General features: G+C 49.4%; 1 pseudogene; it reads right to left on the bottom strand.

Moving 5' to 3' along the window:
• Positions 1–2,444: 2,444 nt before the first annotated feature.
• LOC149346350 (uncharacterized) lies at positions 2,445–4,124 on the bottom strand (annotated as a pseudogene).
• Positions 4,125–13,000: the final 8,876 nt, after the last annotated feature.

Raw genomic sequence — 13,000 nt, 5'->3', positions numbered from 1 at the left:
TCCATCGAAACGTGGCCGCCGCGGTCGGGTTCGAACCCAGGTACTCCGGCTCAGCAGACGAGCACCTTAATCATTGATCCACCGCGGCGGGTACCGTTAGTGACAGATCTGCGCTGCATGCGTTGACATTGATCACGTTGTGCCAGAAACGCGCCGATGAAGCCGTAGGCGCTGAAGCCACAGTGCGCATAACTGGCCCCCTGGGTCAGTAGACACCTGAATCGCGCTTATGGGTACGTGGGGGGATGCGAGAGAGATGTGGGCTGAAGGCATTGACAACGCTGTGCCATAAACGCGGCGCTGAGTCCTTAGGCCGTCGGCGTTCATTGTGTTCTTTGGGGTTGGCGTTGACGATTCACACTCCTATCAATATAAGGAACGGAAGTGCGCAAAACTGGCTCCCTGGGTCAATGGACGCCTCAATCGCGCTTATAGGTGCGTGAGGTGATGAGAGAGAGATGTGGGCTGCATGCGTTAGCGCTGACAACGGTGAGCGAACTCTCGCGATCAACCATTAACTGCCAGGGCGGCAGGGTGAGTGCGCTGCCTATCCGGTGTCCAGAACGCACTCAACGTTATAGACGCCAAACCGCTAATAGTTTCCCGATACGCCATAGCTTTCCTCTCTAACCAGGTTCAGCAGTATTTGAACCGCAGCTAATTTTGCGTTTCGTCTCCATGGAAACGCTGCTACCGTGGTCCGGTTCGAACCAGGGTACTCGGTTCGGTGGCGGCGGACCTCGATATGTGTACCGCCTGAGCTGAAACCCATAGCCGCCGCCGTTCTGAACTGCGAACCGCCTGCCTATATCTTTGGCGCCCGTTCCCGTGTTTCGCGGCGTCGCCGTTGTCAATCGTAACCAGCAATGGACACCTCAGTCGCGCTTTACGCTGCGAAGCAAATGGAGCGGGAGCTTGGAAAGCACTATAATTGCCCTCTTGGAACAATGGACACCTCAGTTATTCTTTAAGCTATGTGGCGGTCGTCATAGATGTGCGCGGCATGCGTTGGCATTGACAACGTTGTGCCAGAAACGCGGTGCTGAAGCCATCGACCGTCGGCTTTCATGCTGCTTATTGGCGGTGGCGTTGACAATGTTTTACAAGCCGATCATTTTAAGGAAAGGACGTGCGCACAACTGCCTCCCTGGGTCAGCGGACGCCTGAGTCGCTTTTAAAGATACGTGGGTGATGAGAGAGATATGTTAGCTACATGCGTTAGCGCTGATAACGCTGAGCTAGAGTGTACTAGAAAGTCTAGCTGAGCGCACTGTCGCGATCAGCCATAAAAACCACCTGCCAGGGCGGCGGGGTGGGTGGGTACTTTACTGTACCTATAAATGGAGGGCGGCGAGCGACGTGCAGACCTTGAGCCAAGTACTGCCAGGGCCGATTCGTCTGTGCCCATCAACCCGCATGGGCTCATTTCCGTTTTCATCGAAGGTCGTGATGATCTTTCAAGCGATTTGAGCACGTGGCCACTGGTCAAGGTTGGCCGAAAGACAAGTGGGCCATGGCGTTGAGCCTGTCCTTGGTGCATTTGTTAATGATGCATGTTAAACCCCACACACCATACTACAACGAAAACATTGCGGCAGCTGACATACTGTTGCACATTTTATTCAGTCAACGTCGGAGTGCAGAACATTGTTCACATCCAACCGAATTCCTTGACGACCTTCACCGCGTAAGCCCTGCTGTCTGTTACTGTCTCAAAGGATGCGTTGCCAAATCGTTCTCGAAAGCACGCCTGTTAGAATAAAAGAGAGAAAAAAAGGTCAGTAAACAAGAATATAAGTGAAATATACATATTGAAAGAGCGACAAGGGTCCCTCTTCTGCCGGCAGACCTTGTTCCACTCGACGATTTTGGTCACTCTTCTAAACTCCAGATTCATTGAAAGAAACATGGCGGTTCAGGGGTACTGGTGCTTGCCAACGAAAACAAGAAAAACTTTTAGTTTTTGTCAGTTTTATTTTGTCAGAATCTTCAGTGTTATTAGAGTGTACTAGAATAGGTTGAGTGGCCCGACCACAGCCGCGTCCGTGAGGCGCGGCGCGCGGAAAGGGCAGAGGGCGCTGCGAGCGACCTGGCTTGGTCGGCTTGCTGTCGCCTGCTTGCGGAGTTGCGGATCGCCGCACGCTTTGGTGGTACTCCGGCGGCTGGTTACGCTGTTCATTCAGTACGGACACAGATTTGCATCAGCATCCTTTAAATAACAGACTGCTTGTGGGCGAAGACAATTTAAGTGCCTCCCAATTGTAACGAAATACTGCCGAGAGAATTGCTTGCTCGGAGCGTCTGCTGCTGGGACGGATTACGCGCTGCGCAATCGCTGCTCTGAACTTGTTTCGACCGCGGCGATCACCTAGACAAGTCTGAATCGATGCCGTCGTCATGTTGCGAATGCAAGTTTTTATTTGCTTTGTGTAAGCTGTGGAAACTCAAGCAAGAACAAGCGTTCCGTCGAACCTAGCAGCCGACTCGACGGTCGCATTAACAGTTTCGGCAAACTGTATGGCCAGTTTCTCCCTCAGTACATCTTCTTCCATAGTGGCATTCTTAGATCTCATTCTTTCAATTTGCCCCTTTAGGCTGAACACCTTTTTGGGCAGCCGCCGGTGCTTTTGTAAAGTGGACCTTAGCTTCTGCGCAGCGGTCTTGGTCTTTTTGACACGTTGATTCTTCAGCCAGGAGATTTTTGTAAGAAGAGCTTTACGCAGGCAGCGACAGGACATGCAGGGCATTCCTAGAAAGAATGTGCAGTCACAATCTTGTTAGTCAACAAATATGCTGCAAGCAAGGAATAGGTAATGAAATGACTGAACCAGTGCTTCTATCCCTGGGCAGTAAATGCACTGTAAAAGAATGATTCGAGCTCTTTGACAACAGAGAATGTTTGCAGCTTTTACATTTTTAGCCTGTAGCGAGCCCCCTGTTTAGCATTACATGAAAATGATGCCCAAATTCATGCAATTGACAATAAAGATGATGAAGCAATATTTATCCTCTGTTGTTGTTGTCACCATTCACTTTTTGCTGTATAAACTTCCCTGCTTGACATCTGTTTTTTGCAGGAGTGATTTTGTAAGATCCTCTGTCAAAATTGTTGACGCACAAATGGCACCAGAACATTTAATTAAACTTGAGGCATGAAGGAGGGCTTCTTCTGCTCCAAGCACAGTTCTTACAGTTCCTTCGGAAACCTGTTTCCCTCCGAGAAATGCCTTGAAGGAGACATCCTTCTTTTGACTGAGGCTGAAAAGAACCGCTCTGTCCGAGCGCACTGTTCCAGTGCACGCCTCCAGGTGTGTGAGCGCATATACGGTGCCTTCGGAGTTTTCGAAATGGTGTAATGACCACTTGGCTGACGGAGTCTTAAGATGATTCAAATTATCCTCATCAATGCTTGGCGAGCCGCAATCGTTGCTTTCTAGTTCATCTTGTAAAGCTGTTGTCGAGCATGGGCTCTCTTCCCTCCTTTTTTTTCGCCTTGCACCCTGCAGCTTTGTAGACGCTTCCCTTTTTCGAGGCGCACGCTCGACCGGGACCGCCTTGCTTAGGTATTTAGGGGCATTTGGCAGTATTGTAGGCACTGCATCACTTCCGAACGCCGGCACTCCACACTTCTTTCCCGCCCACAATGTGCACGTACTCACGGAGAATATAGCGGTCCTCGAAATGCAGTTCACATACAGCACATTTGCTATCCAACGGCTTGTGGGCGCGATGTAGATTCTTTTCCCACAGCTTCTTACGGGTTTCGTCCTTTGGCACGCTGAACAAGGAGAGTTTCTGAGTGGCTTCCACACCAGCGTAACCGGTGCAACAGCCAGGCGCGTAGCAGTGCCGATGCCGGTCCTTCGGCATATTAAACACCTCACAATCTCAGCCACGCTCAGTGAATCTCAGCCAATCTCAGTGAAGAATTTCATTGCAAAACATAACAAACAACGCTTCGCACTCACGCCACCATCAGCACATCTCTCCGAGTGGGACCCGGCGCGGCCGGCGCTTCCCAATCCACCTCGACCGCAGCGCCCCCGCATAGCTTTCCGCGCGCGGAGCGTCATTCGAAAGCATGCGCGTCGGCGCGGGTCGCGGCACTCAACCTATTCTAGTACACTCTAGTGTTATATCCTAGTGCGGCTCCATTACGAAACGATGCTGGATGGCTTTCTTAGTTGGATCAGCTTGGATTTGGAGGAACGAGTGGAGCAGTGGCTGTCGCAGTTAACCTTGAGTGGCATTTATTTCGGTTCTTTATCGTGAGGAGTCTATTTTCGTTCATTATTTTTCATTACAACCGAACATTAAGGGTGCTAGGGTTTGACAAAAAAATTGACTTTCCCTCTTCTACTTATATGTATCATTCCCGATATATATACTTAATGAAACCATCGATCAATGTTCTATAGACTACAAAGGAGCAACACTAGTTAACTATCACAAGAATAAACCGAACAGCAAGGACTCAGTAACGGAGGTTGTGAAAAGTAGTTAACAGCCTACTGGTTTTAACAACTGCTTGATCATTAATAGGGTATTAAATACTTGCATGACATTTGGTTTATGCCACCGACCGATCCCAACACGGTATCACAGATTTTTTCACACCTTTAACCACGATGCCCCCCGTATCACACGCGCTCATCGGATATCCCGTAACTCCCACCCAAACGCTGTCTACTCCGAGAATTCTCGTACTGTAACATATCAGCAGTCTTTCTTTCTTTGCACAGCCAACGACTGGAATGGCCTTCCATCCGAGGTGGCGACCATCATCAATCCAGTCCTTTTCAAATCCGCCATCGAAGATCATCTGTGTCTAAAATAATAGAATTTTGTCAGCCCATACCTCATGTAATGTCCTTCTGGACCTTTGAGGAATAATAAACAAATAAATAAATAAATAAATAAATAAATAAATAACACCTCTCAAGTGCCTTCTACTGTTGCGATTGCGTCTCAGCAACATATGTTCTCTTGGAACCAACTAGTACGGGACTTGTAGAAGTAGGAGTACAATACAGAGCTGGTAGTATAAAAGACACATGTAAAAGCGCTCTATAGTGCTTATTAGGGCTGCACACTGACCGCAGTCAAGCATAGTGACGACAAAAAATCGACAGTGACCATAGGTAAACGAAGTAAACGGCACAGATTATTAGACCGATTTCGCTAGTACCTGCGCTACGCCACCGCCGCTGCGATGCACTCAGGAAGCTGTGGTACTCTTGACGGCGGCGCCGTCGGGGTGGTGCATCGCGTACGCGCGAGAAGCAGTCCTCTTTGCGTCGCCACTCTATGTTTCTCTTCATCAATGACGTATTTGTGAGAGAACTGGCTTCACCTGAGGCGCGTCATGTGCTTCGACAACTATGCGAAACAAAGGGCCCTGGATTTTTTGTTTTCTCGAAAAGATCCCCGAGATAAAGCGTGGACATGGTCACGATAGGCAGCTGTAGAAGTCCTGTTTAGCACATCTTGCCGCCCTGTCCCCGCTGGTCAGTGAACAACGGAAATGGTAAACTTTTAAGGTTTGAAGCTCTGAATGCCTTTGACGCACCGCTCAGCTTTGAGGCAGTCCCTTAAATTTCTAACTAGGCGGCGGTCGGATCCACCTTCATGCTGCGTCGCTAAGCAGTCTTTGCAGCGATTTCTGCTTGATATATTGTTGTGGGCAAGCAACTGTGCGACATTTTATTGTCGTATTCAGGAATCCACAATGTCTATGCTTGATGCGGGTATTCACCCGATACCTCAAGCTGCCATATATAGTAGCAATTGTGCTTGCTTGATTTCATGGAATGAAAAAGTGTGGCTATAGAACTGCGGAATAAAGGAATGTTTCCTGAAGTTTTGTTGCTGCGAATTGGTCTTTGAGCATACGAGACATTGCCAGTTTAGCAATATGTCATTTGGTGAGAATATCCTTCCCGTTTTAGTCAGTTTTCCGAAAATAAAAAGAAATGGTAGGATTTTAGTGTAGTTGAACCAAGTAAACATGCGAAAGAATGTTTAGTCTGATTGGCTTATTAATTTGCTTTGCTAGGTCGCTGATACGTCTGGCGACAATAATCGACTTGGGTTAAGGTCTGATCGAGGTTAAGCTGGTCTGATTTGTTCGCGCCACGCAAGATTGACACCACCGTGAAAAAGCTCTGAAAGGTTAGGGATCAGGTGGGCGATATGGTCAGCCAGGTATGGAACGGGGGGGGGGGGGGGGGGGGAGGGATGCGATGCAAAGACGCGCTGTAACCAGCCGAATCCTGTGTTCAGCGCCCTACCTCCACCTGCGCAAACACGATGAGAACGCTCTCGAAGTGATTCACAGCAAACAGAGCTCTCGACCTCCCCATTGCAACATCCACCCATCGTCTCCTCGGCCTGGGGATGACGAACACCTTTGCGGAGGTGCGCGGGGCTCATCTCAACAATCAATACTCGCGGTTTAGCGAAACAGGTGCGGGTAGCCGCCTTCAGACCCGCCTCCGCATCAATTGCTCAGCCCATTAGGAGAAGCGGGTATCCCTGCCCGAAGCCTGGCGCTTCGAACTAAAGGTTCGCCCCCTCCCCAATAACATGACACATGATGCCCATGATGGCCGCCGCCTCGCGCGAGTCGAGGCCATTTCCGAGCAGTATGGTGCTCGACGAGGGGTATTTTACACGGACGCGGCCGGACCACACCATGGGGGTTGGTACACAGCGGCCGTCGTCCACCAAAACACCCGAGTTCTGGGCCTCACCTTCCGTGCCCCCAACATTACATTCGCGGAGGAAGTTGCTATTGCACTTGCAGCCACAGATTCAGCATCCCGAGCCATTGCCACCGACTGTACGGGAGCTTGCAGCAATTTTGAAGAGGGAAAAATTCCAGATCGTACCTTCCAAATTTTGCTCAATGTTAGTACCGGGGTTTCCCAACCAGGCGCACCATCATCTGGGCCCCAGCACATGCGGGGATTGAGGGAAATAAGGTAGCTGAGACTACCATCCGTGCGCTTAACCACTGGGCATCGCCTCTGCAGCTGCCTGATCCGGAATCTGATTTCAATCCAGTTATCACTTTTTGGGAGATCTCTGTCCTTCGCCCAACGGCTCACGGCCGATACCCACCCCCCTTTAAATGCCACAAGAAGGCGGAGGAGCGTTGGCTTCTTCGCCTCTATATCAACACGGTACTGTGCCCTGCAGCGCCTAAATATTTTAATTCAGCCCTTTCGGGCGAGTGTTCACACTGTGCGGAAGTGTTTGCGGAGACGTATCACATGGTGTGGGCATGCCCTGCCGATCCTGCTTTCTCACCCCCCCATAGAGGACTGGGAGGCTGCCCTGCTCCGCTGCTCAAATCTCCAGGACCAACGAGCACTGGTGTCAAGAGCCCTGGCCGCTGCGGAGGCCACAGGGTCGCGGACTAGGGATCCCTACTAGTAATTTTGAGGGCCAAGCAATACCTTTTTTTGTAAATAGCATAAATAAATGTTTTACACCACCACCACCAAATAGAAGTTGATAAAGAGGGAGATGTGCAGTGAACAGCGCGAGAGTATCCTGGAGTTTAACACGAAGCTTGATCGGCCACGGCGATAACATTGCGCTCTCGTGCAGTGGCCAGCAGGATTGACCTGTTCACTGCCCCGTGGGTTCGAATCCCAGTCGCAGCAATATATTTTTAGTCAAGCTCAAGGTCAAAGCTTCCGTGATGGCTCTGCTTTTGTAGCCTTGGTTGTGAACTAGAGGAACGCTAATCTAGAGTTTACCCATCAGTCAGCCTTTTAGACTGGTACTGAGAAAATAGCGGGAGCAACTTGCATGCGGTGGGCCCTGACAGCAAAGATTATATTACCCTAAATGAAAAAAGAAATTGGTTTTGCAAAAATCTATCTGAAAATCAATTTAATCGTCAAAAAATTAAAAACTATTCACACCTAATTTGGTGCACTCAAAACTTCCCCGATTGGCTTATCCTTTTCTTATTTTGCAGTGAACAAAAGCAACTGTCACAAATCTAGAAAAGCAGCATAGCTCGCTCGTATTGCGGAGATTTCCTGCCGGTGACCCTGCAGAACGCATCGGGAATGTATTTACAGCTTTATATGAATAAAAAAACAAGCTATCGCTGTGTCAGTTTTAACCAAGGACGATGATGAAAAACAGACAGCAAACCTGCTGTGACACGGATATGGTGATTGCCGAGATGAATAGAACCCTAAATTAACATGAAAACATCCAAAAGAACTGCCCTTTCAATTTTCAGTGCCCGCATATAAACTGCTTCCATCTAAGTGTGCAGAGATGCATGGACGCCTAATTGCGAAAAGAAAAAGAGCCTGCTTCTCAGCCGATTGATCGCATTGAAAGACCTGGGTATAGTAAAAAACCACTGCATATGGGAATACTGTCTATCGGTACGTGCCGATTGGTTGCTCAATTCCCGATAGGTTGCCGACTGGTTACTGATTGTTTGCTGGTTACTTCAACCTGCATCCTCAATCATGTCGCCAACCATGGGACTGGAGGCTCTGTGCAGGAAGCGTTTCAAAGTGACTTCTATGAAAGCGATTTCTCTTCAAACCATACTTGCGTTTTTCCCAACCAGCACCTTCATACCCTATAGTATCCATATTTTAGCCTCAAGGTCGACGTCTATAAAAAACATGGGAAGATTTAGAACAGCATCGATGCTGAGGTCAATATTTTATCTTCGACTTTCTTAAAGCACTAAGTGTATGGGCACGATACACATATCCGGAAATTGCAAAATCAATTAAACAACACTCACCAATCCACTGAGCACACCTTTTCCATTGGCATAGGGAATCTTGGCCACTGTGTACGCATCAGCAGTCTGCCCGGAGAACATGAGCAACACAAAAACGAATTTTGATATTGCTGCACGGACCAACACCAATTTGTGACGTTGCCGAGATACAGATGCCCTGCTTTCACCGTTTTTGCGTCACAGGCGAAGTCATGCCCTGTAGGAATGCATGTAATTATAAGCTTTTAGAGCAGCTTGCTCAATTATAGTGCCCCGCTGAGATAGTGCTTTGTAACAGAAGCCAATTACCTCCTTGAACAAAACGTACAGCTGTGGCTCATCGACTGAAAGCTCATGTGAATTTAAAATACCCAATATTTGCGCGCTGGCTTTGCCCAGCTAGTGGTACCGGGCAGAAAAGCGGTGAAATAAAGAAAGCAAAGCAAGTTATTTACTCCTCATGCAATGTACCTATGAAGGAGGCCGTTTCTTCACCGCTGGCAATATTTTGAGGAGAGCATCAAAACTATGCAACGCCATTTTCAAGTGTTTTTTTTAATGTTACCATAAGTGTGCGTTATGATGGCAGCTAGAGCCAAGCTGGTTTCGCTTTTAGCACGTCCTGCTATCCCTTTGCTAATGTTGCGTGAAAATATTATTAATCATACATTCTAGCCTCTCTGAATCGGAACGATATACTGGCACTGGCTTGTCAAAGGGATTTGGTACACCGCTTGTGATGAAGGTGTCGTGTATCAGATTCCCCTTTGCGATGCGGTCGAAAGTATATCAGCAAAGCTGGCAGATGTTTGATTGAGCAGTAAATTGAACATGCTCTCAACGTTAGCAACGGTTTGTAAAAATCGCTTCTCGAGCATATTCCTCCTGTTGAGTGAAATAATTTCAGCCTTTCTTTGTGTAATATGTTGGGACGTGGTAGGAAGAAGCAAAGGTAAGTTAAAAAGAGAATTAATTAAAGTTGAAAATAAAAATTAATATGGACATGCGCTAGCAATCAGTCTGTGTTCTCTTCTAATAAAAGCTCACGTTTCCACGAATTTGATCTTGTCCGCACATGTTATATTATGTCTTCTTCTGGCGTCTAAATGTGACGCCTAAAGCAAATAAAAATTGTGCAGTTTTCACTCAAACGGTCTATCTCAGTTACTGTGTCTCTTTTTTTCCGCTACAGTTTGTTTATCAACCGTGCAACAACCAGCCCAACAAACCACGCTGGCGATACCCTAATTGGGCGCTCTATAACCAAGGCATTTATGCGCATCGCACAATGTTTTGGTTATTCCTACACGTTGGTTTGAGATCTAGATTTGGGAACCACGGTTGTCCTTGCAACTAAGCTGTAGAGACAGCTCTGCTTGAATGCAGTTCGGAAATGACGTGATAAGCTTACGAGAGCGAACGCAACAGCGTGGCAGCTACATGTGTCGTCCGCGGGCGCCCCCTATATATGTAAGGACTGTGCTGGTCTATCAGCCGAACGCAGTGATTTCCTTTCAACAGTGAGGGTAAACTTTCCGCAGCTTGAAGCCGGTGAAAGAAGCATCTGCTCAGGTATCAAGGAAAAATACTTGGAAGTTCAGTAAATCTTAATACAAAACTTTGGCCCGGAAGATGAAATTCTAAGCATAACCTTAGCAGACAGGATGAGAGCAGGAGAGGCCTGTGTGCAACTCGAACTATTTATATACTAGCTGAAGTAAAGAATGCGTATGAGCAGTGCGTGTGATTAGAATGAAAAATAACCAATGGTCTCTTGTAACAGAATTATTTCCTTGAGAAGGCAAGCATAGCAGGGGGCAGCAGTGTGTCATGCGGGCGGCTGAGTTTGAGTTAGCGGCGATGAGGTTGCCGCAGCACAAAAGAAGGTCTATTGGACGGCAGTGGTAGATGTATTGTTTTGCAGTAACGTAGTTAGGGTCGTTCTTATTAACATGATGGCGATGCTCAGTCGTAAACGATAGGGTATAAAAAGGACCAGTGCATTTTGTAGCGAAAGCTACATTGGCCACGAACTTGCGATTTCGCTGTGGCGGTGCTATGAGGAGGCACAAAGACCGACCTTGAGCCGTTGCCCAGCAACCGCCTCAGGTGGCGGACGCCGCGCGCTCGCCGCGCCATCTGGAATGACTTCCCACCGCGCGCCACACCGAAGAGCCGCCACCGCCGCCGTTTGGTATGACGTCAGACCACGCGCCTCGTCGTTGCGCTACACTCCGCTCGCTTCGTCAGCTGTGTCGCATGCCTGATAATATGTCGGAGGGTTGGAAAGCAGGTGGTGGTGAAAAACATTTATGGGAAATTAAGTTTTTTACAGAAAGGTGATTGGGGTAGGACCCTATTGGCCCTTTCCCCTTACAATACTGGGTGGAGCCCCTATTCCGGTGCCCCATTGGCAAGCAACGCCGCCCGCGTCCGTTGAACCAAAGCCTTTTGGCTTTTTAGGTCTTGACAGCCGAGCAGGGCCGCCTCCCAGTCCTCTCTGGTGGGGTTGGGGTTGGGGGGGATAGATGGGTTTGATTGACACGCCCAAACCATGTGGAAGGTGTCAGCCACCTCCCCACAAAACTGGCACGCGCCATCAAAGGATGTATTGAAATGTTTAAGCACCGCCGGGCACAGTACAGTGTTAGTCAGAATTTTAATGAGGAGGCGCTCGTCAGCGCGATCCAGACCCTTACAAGGGGCCGGGCAGCGCCGGTGCTCCTCCTTGTAGTAATCGGTGATTTGTTTGAATGTAAGGGCCAGATTGTCTGATTGGAAGTACCCTTCTAAGGACAAGGAGATAGCCCGGGGAGATAGTGCGCGGGCGGCCTGATCGGCCTGTTCGTTTCCCTGGAGTTCCTGGTGACCGGGGGCCCAAATCAGGTTGCGTGGAGTTGGATCTTCGCATCGACAGCTATATTCCAGTATGCGCCAGGCAAGCGGAGGAGCCGAGCCCAACTCGTAGTTCCGACAGGCCCCTCGCGAGTCGGTGATGATGTGTTTTGACTTGGGATTCGTGAGAGCCAGAGCAATGGCAATCTCCTCCGCGTGTGTTGCGTTGTAGGCTTTGAAAGTGAGCCCGTTAACTGTGTTTGTGTTGTGTACGACTGCGGCCGTGTACCACCTCCCGTGGTGTGGGCCGGCAACGTCCACGTAATACACGTGTTCTTGGTTACCATAGTATCGCGCCAACGCTTCCGCGAGCGCTTGGCGACGACCGCTATGGTCTTCTGTGGACATGTTGCAGGGAAGGGGTCGGACCCGGAGGGCGCATCTCCAGGGTTCTGGCACTCTCTCCCTTTCCTCAATGTGGTAGTCATGTTTGATGTGTAGCCGGTCCAAGAGGCGGCGACCGGACGTGGTCTGTGCAAGACGCGTGTATTGGTTGACTAAGTGGACTTCTCGAAGCTCCCTAAATGTGTTCACCACGCCCAAGGCCAGAAGCCTCTGGTTGGACGTGGTGACCGGGAGATCGAGAGCCCGCTTGATGACTTTCCGCAGGATGGCCTCCAGTTGGTCATCATCGTGTTTGCGCAGGTGCAAGTAGGCAGTTGAGTAGAGGATTCTACTCGTTACGAAAGCATGGGCAAGCCGCAGTGCATTGTTGCTTCGTAATCCGCCCCGCTTGTTGGAGACCCGGTGGACCATGCGGCCCACCTGGTCTCCCACCGTGCGAAGTTTGGCTAGGGTGGTGTCGACTCTGCGTTGGTGGTGTATGAAGAGGCCAAGGACGCGGATCTCCTTGGCCTCCCGGATCGGTCCCGAGGGGAGACTGATGCGAAGCGTTGTTGTGTCCCGAGGGGAGGGACGTAAGTGCACAAATTATGATTTAGCTGGGGCGCACTGGAGTCCGCAGTAGGCCGCGTAGTCGTCGACTAGGGTCGCCGCTGCTTGCAGGCAGGACTCCATGTGGCCCAGGTTACCTTGCGTGGCCCAGATTGTAATGTCATCCGCATAAAGAGCGTGATGTATCCCGGGCAGAGAAGACAATTTGGAGGGAAGACGAAGCATTGCCAAATTGAAGAGCAGGGGAGACAGGACCGCGCCTTGAGGTGTTCCCCTCGAGCCGATGGTGTATGGCCCGTGTTCCGCATCTTGTATGCGTATATAGGCTTGACGGTCTGTAAGAAATCGTCTTATGTAATGGAATGTTTTGTGGCCACAGTTGGTGTTATTGAGGTGGTCCAGGATAACTTCATGTTTGACGTTGTCGAATGCGCCTTTATTATC

Source organism: Amblyomma mixtum, chromosome 4 (genome assembly GCF_055824585.1).
Source record: "Amblyomma mixtum isolate Tamu chromosome 4, ASM5582458v1, whole genome shotgun sequence".
Classification (NCBI taxonomy): Eukaryota; Metazoa; Arthropoda; class Arachnida; order Ixodida; family Ixodidae; genus Amblyomma; species Amblyomma mixtum.
This window is presented reverse-complemented; position numbering and strand designations above follow the sequence as displayed.